Here is a 12,262-nt window from a genome sequence, read left to right on the forward strand (position 1 = left end):
AGCAGCTTTGGTGCTAGGCAACGTTATCGCTAAATCGTATCCCGTTTATTATTCCTCTGGTATCGCCAGTAACATTCCCTTTGTGCTGCAACTCTATGTATGTTCAGAAAACCGATACCCAACGGTCATCAAACCATAGTAATGCGATCTCGAACGCTCTCTCTTACCGGCAGAACATGCTATGATAATTTAAAAAATTCCTTTCTAGATACGTAAAGCTAGGAAAAAGAAATCTAATAATAAAGCAGAACTTTGTTCGAGGAAAAATATATTAAAATAAATGCAACAATGGAAGTAAAGACTAAATACAAGGTACATATAGGAATTTTTTATTTATCCTATATAATAAGTTTATTGATCGATAGATCCATTTACAATGGATTAGACAAGAAACGATGGTTACTTAACGTGAACTAAATACAGTAATGTGCTATAACTAAGACAACTAAATAGTTAATTCATAACTCACAACTATTGTAATAGTTTACAACTCATAACAATTCGGCAACTGCTCACAACTCAACTCCCCCCCACTCGACTGTCAACTCGCAACTCACGACTCTTCTACTCGACTCCTCCCCACTCGACTCTCCGGTAAAACTGCCAAGCCCTTTTTGGCCTAATGGCACTTAGGCCTTCCCGCAATATTGTTTATGATTCGCGAGATATTTCTTAGGCCATTTGCCCACGATGCTACATATATGTTACTTAGTTTCTGTATTTTAAACAGTTAATAAGCTTACGAAGAAGTATAACTGATTTTGAAAAGTGAACTAACAAGTGAATAGATCTAAGAATAAAGTAAAAGTATACGTGAGGTCTTCTACGTATATATTTACTAAGTTAACAATTTATCAAGATATGTTGTGTATGTCAAATGATGTTATTCAGTTTGGAAGATCAAATGTAAATGAGTCTGAGAATCGAGTGAAGATATAAGCGAGCTCAGAGCTATATCGGCTGCGTATATTTTAATAAGTTAATCAAATAATTTAACAATTTAATTTTTATATGTTAAACGATGCGATTAATTTCGTGGAATTAAATAAAAATAAATGAAAATATCGAAATGGTATCAATTACGCTCACCGATTTATTTTATTTTTAGAAAATTTAACCATACCATCAGGAGATACATTTACTTTTGAAAACTAAAATAATATCGAAATTTGGATAAATTTGTGACGGCACATGAGCGTAGAAAAAGTTAACGAAAATACGAGAAATAAGTACATCATGCGGCCAGAAAGTCCGCTTTCCTCGTCGATTACAGGCAGAGTTAGATTAAGTACAAGTACAGAGATAGAGCATGTCGTAATCGTGACTGGCTCATGCTACTATTCGACTCTCTAACTGTTAGCTATTCAACTAACAATTCCACTATACGTCTAACTGCCCCAGAGAGCATGTTCGCCTATTTTCATGGACCAGTGTATTACAAAAAGTTCAAATGTAACTGCAAGCAGATATACTAAAAACAGAAAGAAAAGAATTAGCCCAGAGAATATCAAGATAGATACATTTTCCAGACGTCTTTATCATCTTCTATCTTCAAAGCGTTGCCCGCTCGCCATAGTTGAACTCTTATCGCAGCCTCTCTCTGGCCAACCACCAATCCTCCGTAATGGAATATCGATTCTCCGTGTTTGGACGGTCAATTTTCCCGTCACGACACGATGAATTGCTCGCTAATGATAGCACGGGCTCGCCAAATAATATTCCTGCGATTGCAAAATCGTCCTCTCACGTGATATCCTCCAAAAGCCAAGGGATTTTATGACGAGACGATGTGAATCAACGATTTTTTATTCACCAGACGATTACCAATAACCTAAACTCATCGAGTGACAAGTTACAGTGCTCATGTATTAGGTTGGCAACTAAGTGCATACTAAGTAAGCAATCACTTAGTTACCAACCCAATATGTTGCAGACAAACTGTGCCACAATTTTTACTGCGAATATTTCACGTTCCAGTGAACTGTAGCAGCAACTATTCGTTTACAGTGTATATTTAGCAGCGCCTTAAACAGCGAAATAATTTATACGCGAGGAAAGATACTACATATATACGTATTTATGTGTTAGTGGACATATTTTTCATATACGAATAAACAGAAATATTCGCAAGAGAATCGCTAGTGAAATTGGCGTGTGTTTACGAAACGTGAAATTTTCGCTGTAAATATCGGGTTGCCAACTAAGTGATTGCAGATTTTGTCAGTACTACCAAATGACAAAATCCTGAAGTTGCCAACCTAATAGACTTAATCTTCCTTTGCTTCCATTGTTTCTCCTCTAGTCGTCTATAGGTTCGTGTCTATAATTCGCTCTCCTTTGGCAACGTCTTATAGCAGTTTTTTTCCTCTTCTTTGTTCTTTTTCTTCGCTTTGAAGAAGCAGATAGTGGCTTGTTGGAAATGGGTGTTCGATGATCTTGGTGTTTTGATGGCGGGATGATGAATCATTGGGGCTTTGACGAAGGTGATCAGAAATATGATAGTTTGAGGAGGTGGGGGTGATGGTAATGTAGGGATGAGTGCGGTGGTCGTTACGATTGCAGTTTCTTTTGTTATCTTTTTAACAAGACTGGTCATTACAACCTAATGTCAAAATCCGTAATCACTTAATTGCCAAATATTTATTCTTCTCAGTTGAATTCGTCTGAATTCGTTTTTTATATACAAACACGTTTTAAATACAACTGTATGGGAATTCTACAGTGGAATTCATTTCGTTTTAACGAACGACCAATTTCAAGAGGATTCGATTATTTCTTCATTAGCCATTAAACTATACATTGTGCTCATTTTCACCAGCCAGCTGCTTGCTACTCCACTGCGCCGATAAAATAGAAATTTTTCAACAAAAGGCAACAGTAATATTAACAATGGTGTTCAACAATAGCCGCTACTTGCCGTATTTCCCTCGTTTTCTTGTTTTGCTCTTCTCTTAATCGTCTTTCTCTGTTTTTCTTAATCACTTATTTTCTATTCATTTGTCCGAGTATACACGTCCGCCATGTTAATTGTTGGGTTGGCAATTTGACGTTAGGTTGTAGTGACAAAGTCCGCCATCACTTATTGCCAACCTAATAGAATAAACAGCGAGACAGGAACATCCTTACGTTTCAATGACGTACATATGCTCTGTCCATAGTAGAAAAGTGAAACAAGTAGCAAAAAAACGTATTTGTTAAAAAACAAATTCAACTGAGGAGAATAAATGTTTCTATAATAAACAGGGAGACAGAAACATCCTTACGTTTCAATGGCGTACATATGTTCTGTCCAGAGTAGAAAAGAGGAACAAGTAGCAAAAAAAGGTGTAGCAAAACGTAAGAAACTTTGGTGCATAAAGCGAAGCACGATCGTGAAGCTCACGTTGAAAAAAAAAAAGAAAAAGAGAGAAAAAAATCGCTTCTTCCGGGCTTTTCTTAATTAACTTTCAAGCTCTTTGCCCAAGCTTACCTTCATTAACTGGAAAAAAAACCCTTTCCTCATCTTTACAAATTTTCAGCCCCATTTCAACTCGACCTCTTTTATTCGCTCTATTTACGCGCCGCGTTTCCTCTGTGTTCCACGAGGACCGTAAGTCTCCCCTTGTCGTCCTTTCTTTCTCTCCCTATCTTTTCTCCTTCTCCTCCTCCTTCTTCTTCTTCTTTCTCGGTTTTTATTAGACTTGCAAACGAAAGAACCCGGAGCGCAGTCTGCAGAAAGGTGTTGGCAATTGGCGCGCGGAGACAGCGCGTTAAAGTGAGCACCGAGTTGAAAATGGAGAAGAAATAAGACTAAATGGAGAGGAATCGGTATCGGTAGGTCTCTGTCGCGTCTTTTCACTTCCTTCTTCTTCCTCCATTTTTATTACACTTGCAGACGAAATAACCCGAGAGCGTATTCGAATCGGAGCTACCTGCAAGAAGAAATAAGTAGAGAGAAGTGGACATTTGCGTGGAAAGTTGTAGGAAAGCTATTGAAATCGCGATGTTCCGAGCGGTTCCTTCACAGGGATCAACTTTTTCATCGTATTTCGCGCGAACGAAGCTGGAAAGTTTACGGGCTCGATAAATTGTCAGCGTCAGCTGTACCTGGCATCGAAACACGAACAACTTCACTTCGCCTACGAAACTAGATCGCGCGATTAAATCCTTCCATTCATTGGTTTTTCCACTAACTTCCGCTCTCGTCTGCTTCCTTCCATCAGTTATGCCAACTTTCACCATATTACGGTTCGCGCCTCTTTTCATCTATTTCCCTAACATCGAAGTGACTTCAAGCGCACGGCTTTCTTTCATCAGACAGCAATCAGAAATTTCGTATCGTTTACTTTTAACGATGATATCAGATCGACAAAATTTATAGAATTACTTGAGAATTTTGCGGATTCTCATTAATGGTTCATTTAATATGCAGGTTCAATTACATTGAATGATTGATGTATTTTTAGTGAAAAAGAGTACATGGATCTTTTTATTCTTATATTAGTTTACTAAAAGCAAAAGTACATAAAAGTATTAGGTTGGTAACTATGTGATTGCGAAGTTTGTCATTAGGTGGTAATGAGGGTTAGAAGTGAGTTAGGGTTAGAAGTTTCATTCGCTTAATGATGTTGATAAAGTACCAACTTTGGACTGTATTTAAGGCATAATTAGTCGTGTGACAAATATCATATAATTGAAATATTTTAAACATATACAAGTTTCTTCTTTTCTGCTACTTTCTACGTATTGAGATTAGGTTGAGGTTAGGTGATCTTAAAATAAGTGATTGCGTGATAAGTGACACTTAGTTGCCAACCCAATAGTCCAATTGAACCTGACTAGAAAACCATTCAGGATGACGAGATTTATTTTTGCTATAAATATCATGCACCTACTATATCGAAATTGCATTGGAATTATATTAAACATATGAAAATTCTACCAAACTTAAATGCGTGTTTTCAATTCTTAATACCGTAAACTGTAGATCTATAAGTATACACAACCACGGAATAAGAAACCAGTGAGAAAATTATCAACGGCAATAATAATCGAGAATAATGGAAAAACCAAATGAAACCAAACAGAAGCTTCGTTTAATCCAGCATCGCTTATTCGATATCGTTCAACATGGGAAGATAAACTCGTAGAATAACAAAGGCGTGGCCAAGATGATCAAGTTACACAGAAGTCCAGTCGATAAACAATATCGCCCATACTAATCATGTGATGTTTGGGAGATTAAGCCATCGAAAGGAAACAAAAGAAAGATTCAGCCAGTTGAATCAATCTGCAATGAATAAAATAAATATCGCGAAACCTTCCATCATTGCCAGACACAAACGAATGAATAAATGTAAACAAATGAACGACGAGTCACGGCGGGGAGCGACTATCTTAATTCGATTCCACGGGACTTAAATAAAAATTTCTGAAGCTGGAACGCCAAGAAGAAACGCGACGACCTACATACGTACGTCGAGGAACGCAATCTAACGTCGAGGAAATATAAAAGCTGGCTCGGGTTGATGCGCGCCACGCTTTTCTGCTTCGGCTGATTCCAGAGTTACCTTCGGAAAAATTGGAGAAAATTGGGTAAAATTAGGGATTCGTTCTCTCTCTCTCTCTTTCTTCCTGCAGACGAATAAAAGGAGAAAGAGATTGGGAAGGAAGATAAGGGTGCTGAACGAGCGATTTTAAAATGTGTTTGAGGGGGAACTATGAGGTTTGATGGTGAGAAACAGATTGCAGGGTAAGGAAAACGTCTTGTTTTCGGTTTAATTTGACGTTTAAAAGAGGATGAAATGAGGTTAGGTTTTTTCCAAGTATTTGATTTGGAAGTTGCGAAGCTTTTGGATATTTCTGTTAAAGTCATTTGCAAGCTGCGTAAGCTTCATTTAATCCTTCACGTCCCGAACGTATTTTAGAGTGCTATTGGGTATTTATTGATATATAATATATATATGTATAATATTAATTATATGTAATATCGATGGAATACTTGTGAAAGTTTATTTATGCTATTTCATATTAAAAAGGCAATTTTCAAAGGGAATTTATTCCATGGAATTCATTCCATTCATGTGGATTATTATTGAGCAACTAAATGATTATGGATTTTGTCATTAGGTGGTATTGACAAAATCCGCAATCACTTAGTTGCCAACCCAATACTTTTATCAAAATGTTGTCACGAATATGCATATATTACTCTAATTACACAACAATTTCTATGAAATTCTGATGTATGTGCGTTTATATTTGAATGAACATATTCATGATCAATAGATATAATTACACTCAACATATATGCATTGTTCAAACTACAACATATGATTAGAACATATAACATGTAATTTATGATATAAAGGAGTGGGGAGAGTTCACGGACAAACATAATACAAAATTCGTTCTTCAGTTATGCACATTTTGTACATATGTTTTACAATATCCAAGCGATATCAAATGGAACATAGAAGGCGAAATAAAAGGCAGGAAATATTTTTTTTTATTTTATTTTGGTTTTTACAATTTGTCCTGAAGGACATTTGGTAAGGTGTTATATCTCATTGGTAAATAAAAAAAATAAAAGAAAATAAATATAGCATTTGTGTGGCTACCCCCAGCGGGGTGCCAGCTTCGTTTTTTTCTAAGTTATATCTTTTATGAGGTCTATTGAGTGTTTCCTTTTTAGTCTTCTTGCGATGTTTGTTGCAGGAAATATGAAAAAGAATTTTCATAATAATTTCTATAAAGCATAAACGATATGGAAATAACTTCCATTTGAAAATTTCCTTTTTAATATGACAAAGCGTAAATAAACTTTCACAAGTATTCCATCGATATTGCATATAATTAATATTATATATATATTATATATCGATGAATACATTGTCAATATTAATAATATCAGACGGTACTTTAGTTTTCAGTCGATAAAATTTACCTGTGCAGCCTCAAGCAATTTCTTTTCATCGCCACTTCCACGCTATAATAATATTTAGAAACATTAAATATTATCATTAAACGCGTGTAATCTATACAAAATTCCTGCAGAGTTAGAAACTTTAAAAAAGCACTGTTAACACATTGTTGACTGGGAATTTTACTGAGAATTTATCTCATGTCACCGGCTATTATTTTGTAATTGGATGTGCAAGTAAAACAATATAAATAAAGTTTAATAAATTTTATCTATTATTCAATTTTTAATATTTTTTTTTCTATGTGATGGTACACAACAGCTTTTGCAATATATCTAGTTTCTGCATTTTCCTTTCGAACAGCATACTCTACACGCTCTAGTCGGATTTGTTTTTCTGCTAGTGACTATTTTTTCTAACACGTGGTCTCTTAGTTTTTCTTTTTTTTTATTTTATTTTGGTTATTTTACAATTTGTCCTTATGGACATTTGGTAAAGTGTTATATCTTATTGGTGAAGAGAAAAAAAAAAAAAAATAAAATAAAAATAAATATAGCATGTGGGTGGCTACCCCCAGTGGGGTGCCAGCTTCGTTTTTTCTAAGTTATATCTTTTATGTGGTCTCTTAGTTATCCGGAAAGCCTGAAGGATGCATCATTATGATAAGGAGCTGTTTTAGAAATTCGAGAGGTGTTAGGTGCAATGCTGCATTCTTTGGAATCCACAGTTGTCCATTCTCCAACTACTTCTAGCAGAAAATTGTTGTATCTTGTTTTATTTTCTGGCAGATACATTTTATATGCATCGAGCAAGGTGCAGTTTATCAGAAAAAATGCTAATTATCTGGACCACTGTAAGGTTTTTGTAAAATACTGCTATTTGCCAAATACTGATCTGCACGATCTACCCATTTCGTGTGCTTATTGTATTGTAATATGCACGTAGGTTTAATGATATTTTGGTGGGCTAATATCAGATTCACTATCTTCTGATACAGTATCATTTTCCAAGTCACCACAATTTGATTCACAATCACTTGGCAATCAGATAAAACATCCGCGTATAATGCATTGAAAGATTCTTCATTGGTACGTTTCGTCATCGTTGACATTTTTTTACAACAAAGGACGCAACTTGACGGGTCTTATAAGCGAGAGACACAGCTTGAGCTATGCTGACCAACAATTGCACTGTATCATCTCCAATAGCGCAAGGTCGGCAACGTTTGGCCATGAAAACACGAGATAACTCGTGACCGGTCAACAATGTATTAAACACTGTTTTCTGTTAAAAACTAACAGAAAATCATACGTTAGAAAATGCTAAATTAAAGGAAGCCAATATATAAGCCCATAAAAGATATAACTTAGAAAACACGAAGTTGGCACCCCGCTGGGGGTAGCCACCCACATGCTATATTTATTTTCTTTTATTTTTTTTATTTACCAATGAGATATAACACTTTACCAAATGTCCTTCAGGACAAATTGTAAAAACCAAAATAAAATAGAAAAAAAAAACATATATATATATAAGCCACCCGTGGAGAAATATGCCTCTATATCACACAGTTGCCAAGAAAACGCCATTCTTTAAAACACAAAAACGAAAAAACCTTCGTTTTTAAGAAATAAATTTCCATTTTTCAATCTGTCGGGCTCTAAATTGTCTAAAAAATGTGCATTTGATTAAACATCCCATTTCGATTACGTGTCATGCAAACTCGAGAAATTTGTCTTGCAAGCAACTCACCAGTCAGCAATTGCGAGATTCTACGGCGGCTCGGGGTTGGCTGTTCCCACAAGAGGCGATGAAGTGGCGTTGCTCGCGACAAACAATGTACTCTGTGAGCAGCATCGTTTAATAAAAATCGCTCGAACAGCACGGATTCCTCGACGACACAAAGACACTCAAGGAGAAGTCGTGGAGAACTGGTTACACCAATGTAACCGAGAAACTGTGCGATCAGCAGCTACGCCAATTCCCTTCCGTCGCGTTTCTCCTCCAAACGACCTGTTAACGCACAAGCAATGTTATAAAAATACAAAACAGGAGAAGAAAACAAAGGAATATGAGAATAATGGAATTTTATCGAGCGAATGAAGAATGTTTAGGAATAGAACAATAGAAATGTGAACACTTGTTTTAAAGAAAAAATATGTACAATAGAAGTCTACTTACAGTGAGAGTCAAAACCGAATACACAACACCTTGAATGCATGAAATGCATACAAAAACAATAATGGCAATACAAATAATGAAATTAAAGGAAATTTTCAGATAATGGAACAGTTATTTTCCTGGTGTTCATCTTCTTGTAGGTATCTCCAAAGGGAACATAAATATTAATAATAGCAATACAAATAATGAAATTAAATATGAATCGATACAAGAGTTATGGATTCTAAATTTTCTTAACTACTAAATCACGTTTTAGTAGATTTAATCCCATAAAATTACATTCCTTTTGTGCCTCCTACCATCTTTATTTTTTTTTAGGTTCTGAAGTACTTTAAAATATTCAGGCATATCATCATTGCTATTATTTATATTCACGTTTCGATTCATTATTGGATGCATACGTAACATTGACGTCATCTGAAGGAAACGCCCACTGAAAAAAATTCATCACATTTGTTAAACCACGAGGCTTAGTATAGATCGTATTTCTAACCGTCGCTCGCGGTCCTACAGCGTCGCAGACGGATCGTCTTATCTGCTCGACGAAAAAATATACAATGTATCGACGAGCGCATAGTTGTCGCCAAGCAGCGAGTTCCAGAAACGTCGATTTCGGTCCGTTATTTCATGCACACAAAGAAGGTGGCATACGTGATCATAGGCGCGAACGGTGGCGTGACGAGAGTAGTGGGGGTCGTCTCCCCGAGAAGACAAAGAATTGATCTAAGGGCAGTCAGTCTCATTTGAGAATTCAAACGACATACATCGAGAGGTCTGACGGTTGAAAATAAAGTCGCTTAGTCTAATTCATTGAGAGATATCGTAAAGTCGGGTCGAATTTCTGTAACGCATTAACTGTATTCATCGCTAAATAATTTGTGACGCTTTTATCATTATACAATTTATTGCTGAATATACAAGCTATGTTAACCTGTTAATACAGTGTTAAATTCATTGAACCACCTCTGTTATCTTAACCGAAACGGGAGAACGACTAATTCGCGGCGTCGATTATACGAATCGTAGCGAGAATTTACGCCTCTTACTGACGCGTTTTCCTTGCGACTACGTCTCTCCGCGTCATTAACACCATTAAAAGCGTTCTGTTACGTTGCGCGAGATGGTCCGTGCGACGTCCATCTTGGTCTGGCCGCCAAGGCCTACCCTTCGTTACACTGACCCTCAATAAACCCAAGGAACCACCATAAACCGAATCTTTTTATCTTAACTTCTATTCACATAAGTATTTTCGGTTTATGGATGGTCCTTTGAACGGCCATTGGGTTTGTTGCACGCTCTTACTAATTACGGAGAAAGCAGATGTGCCCCGCAAAATAGCTGGTTTTTCCCAGAAACAAGGACACCCATGAGCCACATCTGCAGGAGACTTTCTCCTCGTATTTTGTTTATTAACATTGGCTGTAACCAATGGGTAATCGCGGATCGTTACCCTCAACGTGAACAACGAATCCGCGTTCTTAGTTCAAAAAGGGTACACCCACATCGAGCTTTCCTCCTAAATAGTGCGAGATGGGTCTGTTACTGCTCTTACACTCCTCGGACAGTCAAGTACTTTGCTCTTATACACCTCGGATAGTCAACTCTACTTTCGCTCACCGGGCAGTCAAGTCTACTATTCAATCACGTTCTTGGTATTCAACGCGCTAACGCTACCAACCCTCGGGTCAATCAGTGTACTTTCCGACGACGTCAAAACATTTTCTGTCTATATTATAAGTGTTGTAATTTGGTGTAAATATATCTATATTATATAACTGTAGACTACAGTTATTCAACAACAAACACCCCTATTATCCCAAAAGAAATAAGAGGATCGCCCTGCTCGCGGTGTCGATTCGTATAATCGTAACGGGAATTTACGACTCCCGTTGACGCGCCTCAACGCGATCGCGTGTCCCCGCGACTGGTTCTATCGTGTCGACGTTATCATGATCATCGAATTTTTGTATTGTATGGAAAAAGAGTTTCTTCTAAATCCGTCGTAATGTAATAAATATGGTGTTCTCGATCTTTCTAGTATCACATTTAACAGCTAATCCTTTTAATTATTCGTGAAGCTGTGTCGTCTTTTCGCTGGCAGCTTCGTTAATTGTTAACAAACATTCTTGCAGAGGATTCAGTTTTTTACAAGTGAAAAGTGTCCGAATAGTGGGACTTTCGGATAATAGAGGTTCTACTCTGCATATATGTGCTAGATAAATTAAAAATTAATTGCAAAATCATAAAATAGGAACATAAATTAACAGTAAAAAATGTAAGTATTATAAAAATGTTTGTGAGGTGTATACTCACTCGTTAGCTCTCACTGTGTGCGAACTTATCAAGGAATGATCAATTCACGTAATTAGAATTGATACAATAGGAATGCTGCTCTGTCTTCTCCACTACTTACAATTCACGTAATAGAAGTATAGGTTCAGATAGGTAGATTCACCCGTCAGAAGTTTATCAACTTAATTTTTTTTTTCTATTCAAGAAGATTTTTTTTTTTATTTTATTTTGGTTTTTTTACAATTTGTCCTGAAGGACATTTGATAAAGTGTTATATCTTATTGATGAAAAAAAAAAAATAAAATAAAAATAAATATAGCATGTGGGTGGTTACCCCCAGTGGGGTGCCAGCTTCGTTTTTTTCTAAGTTATATCTTTTATGAGGTCTATTGGGTGTTTCCTTTTTAGTCTTCTTGCGATGTTTGTTGCAGGAAATATGAAAAAGAATTTTCATAATAATTTCTATAAAGCATAAACGATATGGAAATAACTTCCATTTGAAAATTGCCTTTTTAATATGACATAGCGTAAATAAACTTTCACAAGTATTCCATCGATATTGCATATAATTAATATTATATATATATTATATATCGATGAATACATTGTCAATATTAATAATATCAGACGGTACTTTAGTTTTCAGTCGATAAAATTTACCTGTGCAGCCTCAAGCAATTTCTTTTCATCGCCACTTCCACGCTATAATAATATTTATAAAATATATATATAAATTATATCTTTTATGAATCAACTTAAGTGAATATCAAAAGTCATACGTAATGTTAATAGACTGTTGAAGAAACACGAATAACGAAGATCCACAAGTTCTAGTAGAAGTGAACCCATGGCTCTATCGGGGAACGTTACAGTTTCAGCAGCATATA

General features: G+C 36.1%; 1 protein-coding gene and 1 long non-coding RNA gene across 11 annotated transcripts in view; one reads left to right on the forward strand and one right to left on the reverse strand.

Annotated features, from left to right (window-relative positions):
• LOC132915424 (uncharacterized) overlaps window positions 1-7,053 on the reverse strand; it is a 98,019-nt gene extending 90,966 nt beyond the window's left edge. The window contains exons 1-3 of one of the 5 annotated variants that reach the window (XR_009659856.1): window positions 4,660-6,476; window positions 4,087-4,597; window positions 3,213-3,911 (exon numbers count right to left, since the gene is read on the reverse strand). This is a non-coding gene — a long non-coding RNA (uncharacterized LOC132915424). Of the gene's footprint in view, window positions 1-3,212; window positions 3,912-4,055; window positions 4,598-4,659; window positions 6,477-6,925 lie in introns of those variants that run through there. The other 4 variants (XR_009659859.1, XR_009659858.1, XR_009659857.1 and 1 more) reach the window with 4 other exon arrangements.
• Window positions 1-12,262, forward strand: part of LOC132915408 (tyrosine-protein kinase Btk) — a 358,897-nt gene that overhangs the window by 225,679 nt on the left and 120,956 nt on the right. The gene's annotated exons all lie outside the window — the stretch shown is intronic.

The sequence above is a fragment of the Bombus pascuorum genome, chromosome 17, assembly GCF_905332965.1.
Source record: "Bombus pascuorum chromosome 17, iyBomPasc1.1, whole genome shotgun sequence".
Lineage (NCBI taxonomy): Eukaryota > Metazoa > Arthropoda > Insecta > Hymenoptera > Apidae > Bombus > Bombus pascuorum.